This window comes from Pipistrellus hanaki, assembly GCF_964339955.1.
Source record: "Pipistrellus hanaki genome assembly, chromosome: 12".
Taxonomy (NCBI): domain Eukaryota; kingdom Metazoa; phylum Chordata; class Mammalia; order Chiroptera; family Vespertilionidae; genus Pipistrellus; species Pipistrellus hanaki.
In genome coordinates, this window is record NC_140514.1 from 40965898 (window position 1) to 40984539 (window position 18642).

Below are 18642 nucleotides of genomic sequence, written 5' to 3' on the forward strand. Positions count from 1 at the left end.
TAGGGCTTCCACAAGGCCCTGCAGACGTGGGCTCGGGGAGAGACTGACCCGAGAGAGAGATAGTAAAGAGACAGGGGAACTCCGCCCGCCGCGCCCCCTCCCCGGAACTGAGGTGCCCGGAACTGAGGCTCCGCGTGGGGCGCGCATCACCTCCCCCCAGCTGCCTCCGAACCTCCCCGCCTGGGGCCCCTGGGCCCGCCTCCAAGTGGGGGGCGGACTTGGGAGGTTACTTTTGGTACTTCTGGAAGTTTTACATTCGGAGAGGACCCGCTGCCCCCGGCGCCCGTCTCCCTGAGATTTTGGTTGTTCCGAAAATCAGCTTTTTCCTGATCCCCATTGGCCCTGGAACTAGCAGCCCTCACTTCCCTCTGCCCAGCCCGAGCCCGGTCTGCGGCGCGGTCATTTACATAAGAAAGCGCCTCTGCCCGGGCCGCGAGCCTAGCTCCGCGCGCCTCCGGGTCTGGGGTTGGGATGGGGGTGGGGCTGGTCCGGGCCCAGCGGCTCTCTCTCCGGGTTGAATTGTTTCTCAAATGCTCTGGATTTCAGGATTGGCTCTCCTGGCCACGGGCTTCAGCTAGATTTGGGAAGGGGATGGACTGGGGCGGGGTTGGGGGTTGGGGTTGGGGTGTCTAGTGCTGTGAGGCAATGACAGAGAATTGCTCAATGACCTCCTTGAAGTTTCTGCGTTTTAGTGGGAACGTATTTTTTGGGGAAAAAAATCTCTCGACGTTGTCTTTGGGTGGGGCAACCTGCTCATACTCCCATGTTGGGGGTCCTGAGAGTAAAGGATAGATGGTGGGCTGCCGTGTGGGTGGGTGTCTTTAGAGCCGTGGCAGACGATCACGCAAGTAAAGCATGGCATTTGCCTGCCTCAGCCTGGAGTCGGAGCAGAGAGGTTGGCTGTTTGAGTTGAGTTTTTACTCTTCGTATCTACAGCTGTCACTCCCTAACTCATTCCTGGGATGTCGCCCTGCTCTGCACTTTAGTTCAGTTTATTTAAGAACACGTCTGTGAGCCGGCAGGATCTTGGCAACGACGTTGGGCTTCTCTGCCCAAGGAGTGAGTTAACACTTGGAAGACTGTGATCCCTTGGCAAGTCCTAAAATACAAAGCTGTTGTATCTTTCCTCCATGCCGATATTTGTTGGGCAAATATCGATCACCCCAGGACATTTGAATTCTTTTACAAATTCGCTCCCCGCGCCCCCCCCCCCCCCCCCAATCCAGAGGGAGGAAGTTAGGGAACTGTGGAGTTGTACCACTCCGGTCTGGAAGAGGGGGCCATCTCTTTGGAAAGAGAATTAGCCAGGGTATCTGGGAATGAGTTCTAATCTCTGTTTTGGGGTGTATGCTTTTTTTTTTTTTTTTTTTTTTTAAACCACAGGACCTCTTTGGCTCTTTGGACTGTCGATTTCTTTTTGGAAAATGAGTATGACAACAGCAGCCTTGGCTACTTTATGGAGTTGTGATGATAAATGAGAAAATGTCCTTCTTCTAGGCTTCTCTTCTCTACCCTGGCAGCTAGCTTTCTCCTTTCTGCCTGTGAAGTGTCTGGGTGTATTTCCTCTAAATTACCAATGGGGGCGGAGTTGAGTCAGGCCTTTAACTCATCAGGTGTCAGAACCTAAGACTCTGCCTCCTGACTTAGGTGAGCATACTAGTAGCTATTTGATTCCATAGGAAGAAGGAAGAGAATCAGAGAGAATTTTGTGGAAGTATCTTTTCATATTGCCCCTGGAAGGAAGAATAGGGAGATAAGACATGATTTTAATTTTAGAGTCTTTTTGAAAAGGCCTTGATTTTGATTCTGCAGAAATCTATCCTCTCACATCTTTTGGGTTGTAGTCTGAGGCATGGAAAGCTTGGACGCACCTGCCCAGAACTAGCCCTGTCAGAGTCACTTGTCTCTTGATGGACAAGCCTAGTGTTTTGTGCCATTAAAAGGGGAGTAAGGACTATTTGTTCATTTTTGCCGATTGACACTTTGAAAATCAAGAAAAACACACATAGCACATACTGTTTTAAGCTCTACACATATGTTAATTCATTAACAACCCCATGAGGTAGATACAATTATAATATGTCATCACTTATTATAATAGGCCTGGCTCAATGTTTGAGTGTTGATTTAAGAATCAGGAGGTCATGGTTCGATCCCAGTCAGGGCATATGTCTGGGTTGTGGGCTCGATACCCAGTCTGAGGCATGCAGGAGGCAGCCGATCAATGATTCTCTCTATATCTCTTTCTGTTTCTATCTCTCTCCCTTCCTCTCTGAAATCAATAAACATATATTTTAAAAAGTAGCAGGCCGAAACCGGTTTGGCTCAGTGGATAGAGTGTCGGCTTGTGGACTGAAGGGTCCCAGGTTTGATTCTGGTCAAGGGTATGTACCTTGGTTGCAGGCACATCCCCAGTGGAGGGTGTGCAGGAGGCAGCTGATTGAAGTTTCTCTCCTATTGATGTTTCTAACTCCCTATCCCTCTCCCTTCCTCTCTGTAAAAAAAATCAATAAAATATATTAAAAAAATAATAGGCTCTATGACTTTAAGTTAAATGATGTACTATGTGGTTAATGAGGTACAGTTTGTCTCTTAGTCTTTCAACTTGTAACCAAATACTTAGTATCCTAATATTGTCCCTTCCTTGCTCAGAAGATAAAGGATGGCAGTAGGAATATTTTTTAGCTTTTGCTAACCATTTGTTTTGTATTATCAAACTTATATTTCAGAGAGCTCTAGGAAGCACTTTGTTCTTTATCCCCGAGTGAATTAAAATTCCCTCAGAGGCTCCTCAGACAAAGCCAACATTTAAAAAATCCCACATTTTTACTTTCAAAGTTAAACGTTTTCAGCACCCCAAGGGGTTTGAGGGCAGTGAGGGGCCCTTTTACAGGGGGAATCAAAACAACTCAAACCACAATAGTTTTCTCGAAAAAATCTGGCAGTCAGAGTAAGGAGATCTGAGGTACTAAAAGAACTCAAGAACCCCAGAAAACTGGCTTCCTTTGTTCAGATACTTCTGGTTTATAAGACAACTCCTGATAACAGGTTTCTCATTATGATAGTTGGGTTTTGAAGTCAGCAAGTTTGGTTTGTTTTCCAACACTGTGTGTTGTCTGTCTTAGCCTTTCTAAAGCAGTAGGAGGGCAGTGGGGAGTGGGGGATGGCAGAGGGGGGCAAATCAAATCCCAGAATTCATTGGCTGCATCTTAATATCACACTCCATGGATCACAGGGCATGCTTCCTTGCACTTGAGTGGCTGTTTCTGCTAATTTCTAAAGCAGGTCTCTCCACCTCAGCGATATTGACATTTTGGGATGGATAATCTCATGTGAGGGGCTGTGCTACCCTATCTTAGAGTAAGAATTCCAAAACCTGTTTCATGTTTTTGTTGTTATTGTTACTCTTCCTTTAGAGCAGTGGTTTTCAAATATTCATAATGTTTGGAAACATTTGGTTGTTTCAAGGAAGGTGGGTGGCAATGTGTTATTACGTCTAATAAGTAGAAGCAAGAGGTGCAGCTAAAACATCCTACAATGCACAGGACAGCGCCTCCACAACAAAGACTTTTTTGGTCCAAAATGTGTACAGGTTGAGTGGAAAACTGTGTTAGAAGATCAGGGTATGTACTCCATCCCAACCCCCCCTTCAGTTTTTCAGTGGCCTTACAGCCAGTTAGCAGCTGCAATGAGCCCCATAGCTCTTAGCCCTCAGCGTGCCATGCCATGGGACAGTCATGGTGGGAGTGGCCTTTCACAAAAGATGAATTTAAGGTGAGATCCACAGTAAAGAGAGGATCTTCATTATTCATTACCCTTAGCTGAAGGGTGGGCTACCTGGGTTACTGTTTTTCTGTCTTTAACCAGGAGAATGTGAGCAATATCGGCATTCCAGAAAGCCAGTGGGAGGGAAATCTGCTCACTGGTCCCCAGGAGAGTCTCACCCTGCTGTTGCTGGGGTTTCCATGGAGGCCAAGCCTCTTCCAAGTGTCTGAACAAGGCAGGTGTGTGTGCTGGATGAACGTGAGCTCGGGAGCTTCCATAGCTGGGAGCAAAGAAGAGGGGCCATGACACCCCCTGAGGGAGCAGCAGTCAGTGGGAGAGGCTTCATGGTGAGGTCTAGAACCAGGCTCCCTGGGCTTGAATCCTGGCTCACCATGGAACCAGCTGTGTGCACTTGGGCTGGTTAATGTAACCTTTCTATGCCTGTTCTTCCTCTAGGAAAATGGAGAGTGTTTGGATAACACCTTAATAGGGCTGTTGTAAGGATGAAATAGAGAGTTAATGCATGTGAAGCTCTTAGAGCTGTGCCTGACACATGATCAGTACTTTGTATGTTCAGGATCAGTACATAGAGAAAGATACCTTTACATACCCTACTGCACTACCCATCTGGGCCAGAGCAAGATACCCTACTTCTTTTCCTCCCAAGGGCTTTTAGGACATGCACGTTTGGCCCACCTGTGCTCTCTGTCTGATGTCGGATTAGAGCAGAGGACAGGGAGGGCAGAAAAATGGAAAGTTCTTAAAGCTGAGGTATAAGGGAGCGTCCTCATTGTCCCTTCAACTGCTAAACCCTCCTCTTTCTTGGACAGAAGAGACCCATCATTGAGCTCTTCCTCCATTTGCTCTCCTTCTGGTTTTCTGGGGAGCTAGCACCCCTACGGGGGAGTCTCTGGGTCACCTTGGTCATTGGTGAACCTCAGATTGAAGCGTCCTCCTTGGGAAGCCACGAGAGACACAGTTGCACTGAAGAGTCACAGCATTAGTTCAACCCCTTCACTGTAGAAACCTAGTCCCCTCCTCGATGCCCATTCCTCCCCCCCCCAACCCCCCAGAGGGCAGAAGGACAGAGGCTCCCAGGGCAGTTGCTGAGGCCACTTTTGCTGGTGTTGGCCAAGGAGATGCTTGCCCATCCTTCCTCACATCTGGCCCTGGCTCTGTCTTCCCATGGGAGAAACTCCCTGAGTTGCCCTGGGCTGTCATAGGTGTAGGTCATGGTAGGTTTTGGTCCTACTGACCCCTGTGGTTTCCCTGAAGGGAACAGTCATTCCCACATTGTTTTGTTGTATTGGGTGTAGGGTCCTTAGCCATTTTGGGTCTCAGAAAAGAGCTTTTTGGCCCTCATATATAAGATCTGGACTGTCCAGTGTGGCCCCTCCTGACACTGGGATGTCTGGGGTTCTTGACAGAATCAAGAGGACCCTCTGTTGGGACCCACACTCCACTCTCCTCATCCCTGTCCAGCCTTTGTCTTGTCTAAACCCAGTGGGGAGTCTTGGCTTTGTTCCCACGGGAACAGAAGCCAAAGGATCCTGTTTCCCCTGGAGTGCTGCCCTCTTTTAGCGGTGGCTGTGCTTTTTGCATTTTCATCTGTGGATCTGTATGCGTTTCCTTGACATTCCTTCCTTGGAGGGACTTTGATTAAAACTTATCTTGGAATTAATCAAGAGAATGAATCAGGCCCAAGAACTTGGTTGTGGGAGCCCATGGCACCCACCCACCCAGCCATCCTGCCCCTCTTCACCCTTAGCTTAGCAGCCCCTCCCTGGAGAGGGTCCCTGTTTTTGAAAGGCCTTATTCCCAATCTCTTCCTTTGGCATCTCCATATTGTCTGATAAAGGAATGAAGCCAGATAAGCCAGAGGGTGGCTTTAATGAGGGTGAAATGAAGGCTTTAGAACACATGTGTCAAACACAAGGCCCGCGGGCCAAATCCAGCCCTCCAGGCCTTGCAATGTGGCCCGCACCACGCTGTCATCACTGCACTCCGCTGTCAGTTTATGACATTGTCAGTTTATGACTGTTCAGTAAACCATTCGGCCCGCGATTTAGGCTGGATTTTTGATTTTGGCCCCTTCTCTGATTGAGTTCGACACCCCTACTTTAGAAGCTACCACTTATCTTTTTATCCATTTGAGGGGTTTTCCCCTTCTGCTTCCTGCTTCCTCCCCAATTTTCCTATCTCATCTCCTCCCAATGAAGCCTCCCAGTCCGTTCCATCAATTCCTTTCCCCGTCAACTCCTAAAGGTCTTAAAACAACAAACAGTGCCGCACTTACAGTGCAGGGCCTTTTACTATAACTCAGGCCTCCCGCAAACAGCCCTCCAGGGTAGACACTGCTGTTACCTAGTATTCTACGAGGCACAGAAGATACTGTCCTGGCCCAAGGGCAAGTCAGGATTCAAACCCAGGCAGCCTGACTCCAGAGCCCAGGTCCTGATCCCCAGCCTGGGGCTCCCGGGATAACTAGAGATGGCCAGTTTGTGTTTCAGCTTCACGGGATTATGAGTTGGGTGCCAGTTGAGAAGGAAGACCTTGGGGTTATCTAGTCGAGCCCTTCATTTTACAGACGAGCCCAAGCTTCAGAGCAAGAACCCATTTGCTCGGTTTCCATCCTGTTCCTTTCAGCATCCTTTGTGTAGTATGAGATCTCATTGTTCAGGCGTGGGTTCCCTGAGAAGAGAGGCAGGCTTTGCTTTGTGGCCTGTACCTGGGGTGGACCAATTATTTATATCATCCAAACTTGGTCACTGTTTTGTTTTGTTTTGTTAATCCTCACCCAAGAATAGATTTCCATTGATTTTTAGAGAGAGTGGAAGGGAAGAGGAGAGACAAGAGAGAGAAATGCTGATGTGAGAGACCCATCAATTGGTTGCCTCCCACCCACTCTTGCCTGGACCAGGGCTGGGGATCGAGCCTGCGGTCTAGGTGTATATACCATTGACTGGAATCAAACTCAGGACCTTCAGTCTGCAGGCCAATGCTCTATCCACTGAGCAAAACCAGCTAGGGCCAAACTCTGTCACTTTTTCTCTTTATTTCAAAGAGTAAAGGAGAGGGAGAGAGAGATAGAAACATCAATGATGAGAGAGAATTATTGATTGGCTGCCTTCTGCATGCCCCACACCAGGGATTGAGCCTGCAACCCTGGGCATGTGCCCTGACCAGGAATTGTACCATGACCTGGTTCATAGATTGATGCTCAACTGCTGAGCCACACTGGCTGGGTCAAACTTGGTCACTTTTTAGGGTGAAATGAGGCACCATGAATAGTTAGTTATTCTGCTACCACAGTGTAAGCTGAGATTGTACCAGGCAAATGGGACCTAAGGTGGGTGTAATTGTGGGTGGGACGGCAGACTGGGAAGGTCTGGGGCTGAACATGGTACAGAAGCACAGACACAAATGGATTTGGTCCAGCAGGTGAACAGTGGACACCAGGTGAGAGTGGGGGCATTTGGGAGGAGACAGAATCTGACCCTTAGGGGACGTGGGGTATTGGCCTGAGCAGACAGGTAGATGGAGAGGAAATTGTGCTATTGGCAGGATCGTGGACAGCAAGGGCCCAGACCTGAAGAACAAGGTCAAGCTCAGAGCCCCTGGCAGTCTGGAGGAGCTAGTTCTTGCCCTTCACCCAAGTTACTCTGCTCCTTTCTTTGGCACTACTGAGGCCCCTTGTATGTAATCGTAACAAATACGTCTTGGGCACCGACTATATCTCGCTACTGAGATAGCTGCTGGCATCACAAATATGAAGTTGGGAACAGGGAGTCAGTGTCTTTAGTCCTTTGGGACCCATGAGGGTGAGAGACACAAGGTGTCAGAAGTGGCTTGGCATCATGGCTGGGGAATTTGGGGAGGCATTTGGGGAGAGGCCCTGAAGGGCAAATGGGAGTTTGTTAGGCCAGAGGAGGAGGACATTCTAGGCATGGCGTCAGCATATACGCTTTTCTAACCTTTGCAAGACAAACACTCCTCAGAATTGTACTGATGTTTGTGACAGATTGTCGAATCTCAGAGGGAAAGCAGGGGTGGGTGGGTGGGAAGAGATCTACCAAAGAACTTATATGCATAACACATGGACACGACAATAGGGTGATGAGGGCCTGGGGGTGCGGGGTGTGGGAGGGCTATAGGGGATCGATAGAGAACAAAGGGGACATATGTAATACTTTCAGCAATAAAGATTTAAAACTTTTTTAAAAAAAATAAAAGATCTAAGTTATTATGAATCTGTATTTTATTACAGTAAAAGAAACTGCCTAATCTCTGCCCTGACCTTCAGTTTGCAATTATTTGCTGACATATTTGCCTCCCACCAATAGACTGAGCTCCTTGCAGGCAAAGCCTGGGGTTTCCTTGATGCCAATGTCCTCAATGCCGGTCGCTGGCACACTCAACTTAGTTTTCATTCAATATGTGTGGGTAAGTGAACTGTGCCACCGTCATGCACAGTTGGGACATATTATTCCTTTGTCCTGCTCCCTGCACTCAGAACAGAATGTTTGAGGACAGGAGGGTCCCGTGGTGGTTGTCCCAAATGCCCATCTCTGGACCCCTGACAGGTGCTGCTGCCCGAAGTCTGTCGGCTGTAATCTGAGGCAGCTCAGAGCAAGAACTGGAAGAACAGGAAACCCTGTGACTCACAATCGCGCAACAGGATCCTGGAGGAGTGCCTGTCAGCTCCACACTTACCCTGCCACCCAGGGTTGTTAGTACACAGCGCTCAGAGCTGGAGTCTCCCCGAGGTGGCAGGGTGGGACAGCGGACTGGGAAGGTCTGGGGCTGAACATAGTGCAGAAGCACAGACACAGAAGTACAGGGTCTGCCTTGCCCCATCAAAGAGTGTTGTGGCTTATCTATTCCTTTTGGTTAGCTGTGTTTCAGAGGTCTGGAGCCTTAAAGAATCCAGGGTCTGGCTCAGCCAGTGTGGCTCAGTGGTTGAGCATCAACCCATGAACCCAGAAGTCCCCAGTTTGATTCCTTGTCAGGGAACATGCCCTGATGTGGGCTCCATCCCCAGTAGAGGGATGTGCAGGAGGCTGCCGACTGATCTCTCATTGACATTCTTATCTCTCTCTCCCTCTCCCTCCCTCTCTAAAATCAATAAAAACAAGGTGGCTCCGTTGCGCAATGGATAGCGCATTGGACTTCTAAAATCAATAAAAACATTTAAAAAAAACAATAGAAGCTAGGATCTGCCCTGTCTTTTCCTCCCCCACTCATCTTTTTGCTGCTCTTTGCACAGCCTTTGTCTTCTCAGGAGTCTGAAGGCATTATTATTGTTTTCTTCTCTTTCTTTTCCTCTTGTCTTTTCTCTTCTTCCTCCTTTTCGTTTCCCCTTTCCTCCCCTCCCCCCTCCCCTCCCTTCCTTCCTCCCTTCCTTTCCTTTGAAAGAGAAAGGGAGACAGAGAGAGAGAAGGAAAAAAAACCAACACATTGATGTGAGAGAGAAACATCAATCATTTGCCTTCTGCATGCACTCTGACCAGGAATTGAACCTGCAACCTGGGCATGTGCCCTGACTGGAAATGGAACCAGTGAACTTTTGGTGCATGGTACTATACCCAACCAACTGAGCCACACAGGCCACAGTGACATTATTATTAACGAGGTCACTGACAGCAGTTACCTGGCTTTCCTAGGATGCTTACCCCTGTGCCCCAGGTTAGGGCATTCACCTGGCCACCAGGTGTGTGGGTCCTGCCTTGGTTTCCTCATCAAAGATTTGTAGTAAAACACTGGCAAAGGAATTGCACAAAAATATTAAATTATTTCTTTAAAAAAATTTTAAATTGACTTTTAGAGAGAGAGGAAGGAGAGGGAGAGATAGAAACATCAATGTGAGAGTGAGACATCAACCAGCTGTGCATGGGATGACTCCCAACCACCTGAGCTACACTGGCCAGGGATGAAATTCTTTCAAAACTAAGTTGCAAATAGTCATAGCACATAAGAGCACATAGTCATTGGAAGGCCATGTGTGACTGCATTTAGATTATGGCTCTCCCCTCTGGCTTGACCTCTCTTGAACTCTGAACTCAGGCTCTCTGACCATGCATAGTGGATAGACTAGGACTTAGTCAATGCCTTGCCATTGTTTCTTCCTACATTTTATTATTTTTTTATTTCAAAAAATATTTTTATTGATATCAGAGAGGAAAAAGAGGGGGAGAGAGAGAAAGAAACATAAATGATGAGAGAAAATCATTGATTGGCTGCCTCCTGCATGGTCGCACCTAGGCATGTGACACTACCAGAAATGGAATCATGACCTTCTGGTTCATAGGCTGATGCTCAACCACTGAGCCATGATGGCTGGGTTCTTCCTACATTTTTAAATTGGAGATTATATACACAGGAAACAACACTTCCCAGACCCAGAACATCTCAGTACCATCATCAGCACTAACCACTACTTAATCACCATGCTGACTTGTACCAGCATAAGTCTATTTCTGTCCTTAGTATAAATGGATTTAAATATGGTGTCTCTCCTTTGTATGTTGTTACATGTGGTGGTAGGTGATGCATTCTTTACGCTGTGTAGCATCCCTGCCCTGCACCTCCAATCCTAGTTTGAATTGTTGAATTAAAACAGAAGAGGCTAGTCAAGAGGGCATGGTGCTTCTTAAAAGTCTTCCAGAGAGGCTAGGTTGGAGCCATATATATTTCCTAACTATTTATATTACCTTATTGTATCTTCAGGACAAGAACAGAGTACTAGGAAAGCTTAAATGTGATCTGCTGGAGGTCTAGAAGGAGCTGAAAGGTAGGAATTAGCTGGTGTTCATCAGCATTTCTTAGAGAGAAGGCTTTAGTTACTAAATCAGAGATACCCAAAGACTGGAGGAAGGAAGTCCAGTGGTGCCTCTGTGTCCTTGGCCCTGATGCTTATATGCTTAAGGAATTGCTTTCTTATCCGGTTTGGTCACTTGAGTTCATTCTTCTACCAGGAGGGTGTGTCCTGTAGAAATGAGCATCTGTTCAATCATGTATTTCTGTCTGCTTACTAAAAGGCTTAGGTGATATGGTTCAGCTGCCAATAAAAAAAAAAAAAATCCTGGCATAAAAAAATTCCTAGAACAAGAGTCATAGAACAGGCAGGAATGATTGCCAAAAAAACTTAAGACTGAGGGTGGTTCATTGGAGTTGAGTACAGAGCTCTGAGCTTTCTTGTCAAAGCTAAAAGGACATCTCTTGCCCAGTTGGTGTGGCTCAATGGTTGTGCGTCAGTCTGCCTATGAACCAGGAGGTCACGGTTGGATTCCAGGTCAAGGCACATGGTTGGGCTGTGTACTCAATCCCTAGTAGGGGGTGTGCAGGAAGCAGCTGATCAATGATTCTTTCTCATCATTGGTGTGCCTATCTCTCTCTCCCTCTCCCTTCCTCTCTGAAATCAATATATGTATCTATTAGAGGCTTAGTACACGAATTCATGCATGGGTGGGGTTCAGCTGACCCTGCCCCAATAGGGGCCAGGCCTGTGGCGGGGGTGGGGGGTGGGGGTGGGGTGGGGGGGTGTGTGTGTGAGAAGGAGATGGCAGAAGGTGGCCAGCAGGCCCACGAGGATTTGCCCAATCAGGGCCTGGCTGGCTGCAGGGGGAGGGGGGAGGTTAGCTGGCTGGCTCTACACCCCCATCGGGCTGTCAGTGGCTTTTTATATATACAGGTATTTTTAAAAAGGACAGTTTTCCTTGATTTGGTCATTTTAATTTCACTTAGCAGGAGGCACAGCAAGTCTGGGCAGCCAGACTTTCTCCTGACATTAACCCTACAGAGAATTGACTGGCCAGTGAACAACAGTGCAACTTTCCTCAGTGGGGTGATCTTTATGATCCTTCCTTCCCATCATCCCGTGATTAAAAGTGATAGGATTAAATCATACTGATTATGAAGACATTACATTTAGGAGGTAATGTTACATAGTGAGGTGAGTAGCTTTCTTGTTCTAGAATTCACAATGTCCTTCCAGGATCTTGGGTTTGCCCACACCTCTGGACCTTTTCATATGACTTCCCTACTCTCTCCAGGTCAACATATATCCACTGACTGACATGTGTGTATATTCTTAGCCCTGAATGCTGGTCTCACAGACCACTTATTCATACCTGTGACTCTTCCCATGGGGGCCTGACATTGTGCTTGCCTTTGTTATCTACTGAAACCCATCCCTCCATTTCACAGACATTTATTGGGTCTATAATATGAGCTGAGTTCTGTGCTCTAAAGTTCTAAGGAATAGGAACCTTGATTTCTTTAAAAATTTGTTTTGTGTGTATGCATTGTTATTGTTATATTATCCCCCTCCAGAATTGATTTCTTTTCAAATTACCGTATGTTCCTGTACACCTTTGTGCTTTGCATAAACTGGTTTTCAATAAAGGCTGTAAAATGGGAGAAGCTGGGGTTCCAGCAGTGGTCAGTGACCCAGGGGTTAGATACTGAACTGCTTTGCAAAAACACAGGTTTCTGACCCATTTTATCTTGAAGCATGATGGAACACAAACACACACACACACACACACACACACACACACACCATCTTACAGAGAAAAATATCCAAAAGAAAAAAAAAATTCAAAAGAGACTAAAATAAAGCAAATACAAAAGCCAACAACCTATTTGCAATACAATAGGGGAAAGAAGGAGTTTAAAGAAAGTAGAATCTTAAAGATTTAAATGTTGAAATTTAAGGTTTCTTCTTCACTGCCCTTGGAAATCACCTAAGGCAGTGATCTGCAAACAGAGCCAAATATCAACAGTACAACAATTGAAATTTCTTTTGAGAGCCAATTTTTTAAAACTTAAACTTCTTCTAATGCCACTTCTTCAAAATAGACTCACCCAGGCTGTGGTGTTTTGTGGAAAAGCCACACTCAAGGGGCCAAAGAGCTGCATGTGACTCTCGAACTGCAGTTTGCAGACCTCTGGCCTAAGGTATTCAAGGTAGGGTTTACAGTACTTTAGATAACCAACTGTCGAAGTTGGAATAGTGCTCTATTCTACATATAAATAGTTTGATCAGGACCATTTTCCCACTGGGACTCAGGACTCAGGCAGTAGCACCAGCCATTAATAGGAATCAGCCTGCAGGATGACATGGGCCCTTCTGGACTTGGAGTAGGATTGCCATTTATCGTTTTTAATAGTAGACTAAGGTGTCTAGGGATCCAGATTCTAATCTCAAGTGTGTGGCCTCAGGTCAAGTCTACTTCCTGGCCTCAGTTTCTTTGAGATCTAGATCTCACCCCCATGCCATTCCTTCCAGGGCTTCTGCATACCTGGCAGGGGCTGTGTCTGTCCCACCAGGCTACTGTACACTTTGAAGTGGAGCCTCCACCAGGGTGACCTTCTACTCCCTCCATTCCTTGCAGCGTTGCTGTGACATGATTTCCTCTCCTTTTAGTGCTGGTCTGGAGGAAATATTGGCCCTTAAGGAAATGGGGTTCCCACTTGGATGCCTTCCTATTTCATAAGGAGTTTGGGGTTAATTTCTCTTTATAGCTTTTCCTGCCTCTACCCATAATTTCGCAGAGGAAGTGTGTCTTATGGGAAGAAATAAAATGACCTAAATTGCCCCGATGAGGAAGTCCTAATCTCCTCAGTATTGATAAGTAGGTGTCTTCTGAAACTTCTATCTCTTTCTCTTTAGTGCACACCCTTGTCTATGCAGACAGGTGGCCTTCCCCTACCTCAGCCAGGTTTTGTTCCTGGCCTACCTCTGTTTCCCCAGCCTGGAATGACCCCTTCTTTCCCTTTTTCTCCCCAGTAGAGATTTAAAGAGAAGTGGTCCAAGGTAATAGGCCACACACCCACCACAGAAACAGAAGGGACATTTTGGAGAAACAGCCTCTTTTTGTTAATCCAGAATGTGACTAAATAGAGTTAATAAATGCCTTTGATCTTCCAAGAGGGTGCCAAGGGAACTGTGGGAGAGAAAGGAGAAGGGATGCAAATAATAAGGGATTTATAGAGCTTTACATTCACCATCCCATTTATGCCAGTGACTGTTGTGTAGGGCTATGCATCCCTGCATAGGGAGGAAATGAGCTCAGATGGAGAGTGACTCATCCAATATTACACCTATACACAAGCTGGAGCCAGGATTCGAACATTGATTTTTTCCGGTGCCACAGCCTGCACTTTACCACCAGCAGCTACAAATGAAGTTTGGCCTGAATGGTTCTGTTTTGATAATTCCCAACAAGTACTAGGTTTGTCTTTCCATTCCCAGCACCCAAGATCAACCATTTTACGCTTAGCCTAATATCTTAACTATACGGGCTTTCAAAGACCCCAGGCAGAAAAATGGTAAAAATGACCTTGAGCAATGTTGGCCAGAACACAGCCCACCATTATCGCATTATTGGCTTGGTGTGTATCAATCCAAAAAGATGGGAAGATGTTCAGGCACAGATCTTTGGAATTCTTAATATTTCTTAAAAAAAACCTCCTTGTGTCATTCTAATATGCAGACAAGTTGGGAAGTCTTGCCCCAAGTGGCAGCATGGAGGCTAAAACAGAAGTTATCAGAAAATAGATTTATCTTAAACCAAAGAAAAGCTTTCTAACAAATAGAGCTGACCAACGATAGAAACTTAATTTAGAGAAGTAGTGAGCCTGTTAGCTTGGAAGCGTTCAAACGCAGGCCCCATGACTTATTGGGGTCAGGGGGACAAACCAGACAGACTCGAATGCTGTCTGTGTTCAGTGGAATTAAGCTTGCTTCCCCAAGGGCCTTTCCTTTCTAAGAGTGAGTGTTTTCTAGCTGAAGTCCTACTGTCCCGTGCACATTCGTTATCTCTTAAATGACTTTCTCCCATGACTTTGGGCTTGGTGCTCCCTCCCTCTGGCTGCACTGTGGGTGAATGTTGGCAGGATTCTGCAAAGTGCATTCACTTCCTCCCCATTCCGGGAAAACTTTCTTTGTATGGAGGCTGCTTCTAGCTTCTGACTTCTGCCTCCCTTGGCCACCCTTCACCCAGCACAGCAGTGCCCGCCATGGCTGGGTGGGCCCCAGTGGTGTGTTTAAGAAGCTGTGACATTAGATAATTAATCATCCCTCCTTGAATAGTCTAATAAATTCAGGGTGGATACACCATCGTGTTGTGTAAGAGGGGAAGTTTGGGCCAAGGTGATACAGTCACGTTTTTCATAGCTGTTTCACATCCTTTCTTAGTTTCATGTGACAGAGAGGAAACTAAGGCCCCAGGGTCATCCAAGAAACACTCTCTGCCCATACTAAGAAGACCCAGAGGATAGGTGAGACCAGGTGCTGGTCCAGCGGCCTGGCTTTAGAGCCAGATGTACCTCACTTCCAGCTCTGCCCCTCACCACCAAGTGACCTGTTACAAAAGGTCAGTGAATGCCTGACCCATGTGGCTCAGTGACCTATGAATCAAGAGATCACGGTTCAGTTACTGATCAGGGCACATGCCCGGGTTGTGGGCTCAATCCCCAGTAGGGGGGATGCAGGAGGTAGCTGATTGATGTTTCTATCTCTTTCTCCCTTCCTCTCTGAAATCAATAAAAAAAAGTGTATATAACACACACACACACACACACACACACACACACACACACACAGACAATGGAGGTCAAATCAGTAAAGCCATAGGTTTGTGTCTTGCACATAAGAAAGACTTGATAAACTTTAGCTGATAATAAACTTTCATCATTTTCTTCTGTCATTGAACACTGAAAGATGAATATAATCTCTTGAGTAAGGGAGATCATTACTGAGTAAAGGTTTACTGTTTAATGTGTTAGAGTTTTTTGATGGTTAATGATGAGGAGTGTCAGCTGGATTTCCGATAAACCTTGTCACAGCTTACTCTTCATGTCTGCATCCAGCGTTTGGCAGCAAGAGAAGATGGCTTTTTGTTTTATTTTAATTTATTTTATTATTTTTAAATATATATATTTTTTTATTTCAGAGAGGAAAGGAGAGAGAAATAGAAACAGCAGAGATGAGAGGGAATAATTGGTCGGCTGCCTTCTGCATGCCCCCAACTGGGGATTGAGCCTGGAATCCTGGGTACATGTCGTCTCTGGGAATCAAACCATGACCTCCTGGTTCATAAGTAGATACTCAACCACTGAGTCACACCAGTGGGGCAAAAGATGACCAAAAGGATGTGGTTAGCCTAAACGTCCCACAGTGCCATTTGGGCATTCATCTGGCGGAGTGGACAAGAACACAGGTGAGCCAGGTGCCCAGTCTAATCTTGGCTTGGCTTTTTGTGTTTATGTGGCTTTGGGCACATTTCCTTTCCCTCTTGGTAGAAGGTGGTTATTACACTACTTATATAACACTATTTATAATTAGCCCTGTGAGAACTAAATGACTTAATGGGTGTGAAAACCTTGAGAATAGTACCACGGAGGGTTTGCTGTTATTACTATTGCTCTTGAGGTCATCCTGGACTGTTCCTGGATGTGGCCTGGTGTTGATCGCTGTCTGGTGGTCCCAGACTTTGTACATTCAAAATGTGTAAACCATGAGGCAGTGCTTTTGGACCAGCCCAGGTGTCATTGGATCTGGAATCAGCAGTCTCTGCAGTGATTAAAGTTGTCCTGGGCCCAGGGTCACCAGAGATGTGTCTCCCATGCACTAACAGAGGGTACTTGCCTGAAGCTATGCTCTTTGACTTCTTGGTAAGCCTCAAACAACATTGTGGGAGAGGCCAGGCCTCCTCAGGAGCACCTGGGACCCCACATCAGTGACCCAGCTTGGGCTGTGGCTGGTGCCACACAGCCTGGGAGGCTGAGGCACACAGTGGGCTCCAGACAAGTAAGGTACCAGGAGCCTAAAATCAGAAAACAGAATGGACAGTTGGATTCTTCCTGATTTAGACTGGTGGACTTACTCTGGGGCAGCTCTTTAACAAATGCTGGCAAGAGGGAGTTCTGGGAAATCCTCATTTCTCCAAATTGGAAACGCTGTATGACAAGCCTGATCTCTCAGCTGGCTGGGGAGGGAGAGAGTGGCGAGGGCCTTTACCACGTCTCTGCTGCTACTCACCCTTTCCCACCCTGTGGGAGGATGGTGGCTGCTGATTTTTCTGTATTATAACCACATAGCTGTTGTGAGGAGGGGTAGACCAATTCGATTCATCAGAGGCCTTCACCTTGCTTACAGCATTTTACTCCACACACTGATCTTCACCTTGTGGGATTTTATGAGAATGGTAAATGACGAGTACTGATCAGGATATTGGAAATGATCTCAGGAGGGCCACTCTCATTCTACAGCGGCAGAAACAGGCCCAAAGAGGACATGCATGAACCCATAGGAAATTAGGATACACCCAGGAAGAGAGCAAATGTGAGTAAGGAGACACAAGGGATTGTCCTTTTCTTAAAGGATTTCTCTGGAAATCCGAGGCTGTGTTTGTTTAAAAGGAAATCCAAGAAGACCTGACTCAAAATGCTGGAAACTATAATAGGCTATAATATTAATTAGGATTTTGGGAAAGCTAATAAAAATGTATGCTTCTTTGTCAGACGTGGATTAAGGTGAGGGACAGGTGGGCACTGACTTGTGTTACCATCCGGAATAGCAGTGGTGGTCGTCATCAGCCAAGCTTCGCCTTTGGGAAGCCTGGAGTTTCAGAGCTGGGAGAAGCAGGGTTCCTTCTGGTCCCTCAGTTTGCTGACAGGACTGGGAGGACCACCATCTTCACACCTTGAGGGCACTGCTGGGGCCTGGTCCAAGGTTCCTGATTCTCTAGCTCCACCCTCTATGCTCAGCAGCCTTCCCTGTCGTGTATACTGTTGCTGAGAAGAGGGATATTGTGGAAACCTTTGTCCCTTCTTGGATGAATTTCTATTCAATCTTTTCCTAGTAGGAGAAAACTGGGAATATTTATGGCCAAAGCAGATGGGTGTTTTCAAGAAGGAAACTGTTTGAGAAGGACTCCTGGTGCTTCTCCTGGTTTTAAATTGGAAAAAGTTCATGTAAATTTATGTTGGAAATAAGATCAATGAAATAGCTATGGAAAGTTGCCTCTGCAGAGAGGAGAGGTTGGATAACTATATATGTAGAGTCTCTATTGTGCATCAGGCATTGTGCTAGGCTCCAGGGATGCAGGGAGCAGAGAGATGAGGCTCTTCTTTGGTGCTTATATTTGGACACTATTAAATGTATATTTCCAAATTGCAGGTGGTTTTGTGAAGAGAAAGGTCTGAGTTCTTAGAATAATGGGAGACCTGACTATTTTATTGGGAGAAGGCCTCCATGGAGAGAGGTTTCAAGGATTGATAGGAGGTCCGATGGCAGCTAAGCGTGAGGTGAGGAGCTGTGGGGCTCTTGTGAACAGGCTCCAGGGCAGGAGGTGTGAATTGGGTGAGGTGGGGACTGAACCGAGGATCAAGTCTGCATAGGAGTGAAGAGACATGCAATGAAATTAGAAGAGGAGGGCGTGGGGAGGCCAGACCACATAGAGCCTTGGAAGGATTTCCCAGGAGTTTGGTCCTAATGGAAAACCATTGAAAGAGTTTAAGCAGGGGAACAATAGCCATGTTTGCAGGGGGTGGAAAGTGAATGGGCGAGATAAAAGTAGAATTGGGGATTGTGAAGTCCAGGTAAGAGGTGATGTAAGGCTTGGCCTACATTGAGGGGTGATGAGATTGGCATGACTGGCCTTGTGAGGTGTGTGTGAGGGCACAAGAGATGAGGGTCAGTAAAGAACTCTGGATTAAGGGATATCTTAGACATTAAAACTCAATGTTTTCAAAAAGAATTCTCCTTTTCCCTAATAGGCCCTTCCTCCAGAAATAAAATTAAACCTATTTTTCTAATTTCAACTTTTTGTTCAGTTTCTTTTTAAATACAAAGTCCTAAAAAGTAGATTC

General features: G+C 46.4%; 1 protein-coding gene and 1 long non-coding RNA gene across 11 annotated transcripts in view; both read left to right on the forward strand.

The window, feature by feature from the left end:
• LOC311631350 overlaps nucleotides 1-18642 on the forward strand; it is a 741950-nt gene that overhangs the window by 237758 nt on the left and 485550 nt on the right. The window lies entirely within an intron of this gene.
• The window catches only part of HK2 (hexokinase 2), a 58308-nt gene that overhangs the window by 1015 nt on the left and 38651 nt on the right, over nucleotides 1-18642 (forward strand). The gene's annotated exons all lie outside the window — the stretch shown is intronic.